Here is a 1,862-nt window from a genome sequence, read left to right on the forward strand (position 1 = left end):
ACACACACACACACACACACACACACACACACACACACACACACACATACACACATACGAGTATATATATATACATCAAACAGACACCGATCAAGAATATAATAATAAGTATTGTCGAAGTACTTGGACTGCATGTCGGCAACATTACCGTCTGGTGAGAATATATGATGAGAATTATTAATTATTATTTAATTATGATTTTTGTTATGCCCATCGATTTGCCGACAATGACGTGGAACGACGACAATATGTATTATATTGTTATAGTCTATCGCAAATACGATAAATTTAAAATGTTTCTATATCATATATAGAATATACTAAAAATACTTTGTTATAAGCATGAACCATCATACTATTGTCACGCGTGTCGTGTCTGCAATGCTCTTTCGCGAACTATACATGCATTTCGATACAAATACTCGTGTTCAACTGATGTGACAGTAAAAAAAAAATTTAATTGCCAACAACGGAAGAAATAAAATAAAAATACGAGTTCAACTCTTCTCGTTTTTAATTAATCGTATTATTACCATAGAGAGTTTAGAGAGCGAAATATGTATTGTTGTTTGTGTTGAGGACCCTCTTCTATAACTGAATTCCCTTTCGAGGTCCCCGAACACCGCACGCCACCCTAGAACTTCCCATTAGGGTTTGTGTAAAAACAAATTAAAATCTCTCCCTCAGGAAACTCCCAGGATCGGGTGAATTTACACGGCTAAAAAATCCGGCTGCATTTGCCCACGCTATCCAGGCTAAAATCAAACATAATATTATTATCATATTTAATAATCGCCATGTGATTATGCTGGACCATGGAATAATAATGACATCGCCACGTACTTATACGCACTTATTCACACGCGCTCAAAAACTAAAGCTAACATAAATTTAATTTATTTTTATTTACTGTACATTTTCTACTATAATTAATTATTTTTCACTCCATACGATTTATTAGTATAGTACTATATACTATACAGTACCATTAGTTTTATATTATTGACTTTGAAGTAGTGCACAAGTATTCATTAGACATTTATCCTATAAAATTAACTAATTACTCAAAGTTATATTTAGCCTTTCTTTTACATGAATACATAATTTTAATATTGAAACTTGTATTTTTTTATTTTTACAAATCTCGATTAAAAAATACGAAGATGTAATCAATATACTTCGTTTTATTTAATCTTCGGAATAAAGTTTTATTTCATGGTTTTTATAGAGTTTATTAGACCGGCAATACTTTACTTTAAAAATTAAAACCATTTAAACTTATACAAATACTAGCCAAACTTGGTAAAATACTAAAAAAAAAAGGTAAAAATAATTATTTAAATTTTTTTTAGAAATCTCATTGAAGTTTGATTCAATATATTATAATTATACTGTATTGAACTTCAGTGAATACGTGCAATACGTTTTGCATTAACTTATACTATTTATTCTGTACATTTATATACTTACTTCGTAGTTTTTATTCTATTTTACAGTAGGTATACGTACATACTGTATTTTCAATTAATTCCCTGTGACTGAGAAACCCTCTTACTACTGAATTTAAATGTTTTATACATTTTAATATATAGCCTTATACATTTATTCTTGCATTTTGTTTATTAAATGAAAAATACTACAGTATCAACAGTAAAAAATAGGGAAACACGCCCTGCAATGTGTATTATATTTTGTCAATTTTAAGTACGCCTCGCACACTTCATTATTGAATATGGCACTATTATAATGGATAAGTTATAATTTAATTTGTTGATAAGCCAATATACATGAAAAGTTCTAGAAACGATATTAACTGATATGCCTTTATACTCGCGTGGTCATCGATCGCTGTTTGATTTTTT

This window comes from Melanaphis sacchari, unplaced genomic scaffold (assembly GCF_002803265.2).
Source record: "Melanaphis sacchari strain LSU unplaced genomic scaffold, SCAv2.0 Contig50_pilon_pilon, whole genome shotgun sequence".
Classification (NCBI taxonomy): domain Eukaryota; kingdom Metazoa; phylum Arthropoda; class Insecta; order Hemiptera; family Aphididae; genus Melanaphis; species Melanaphis sacchari.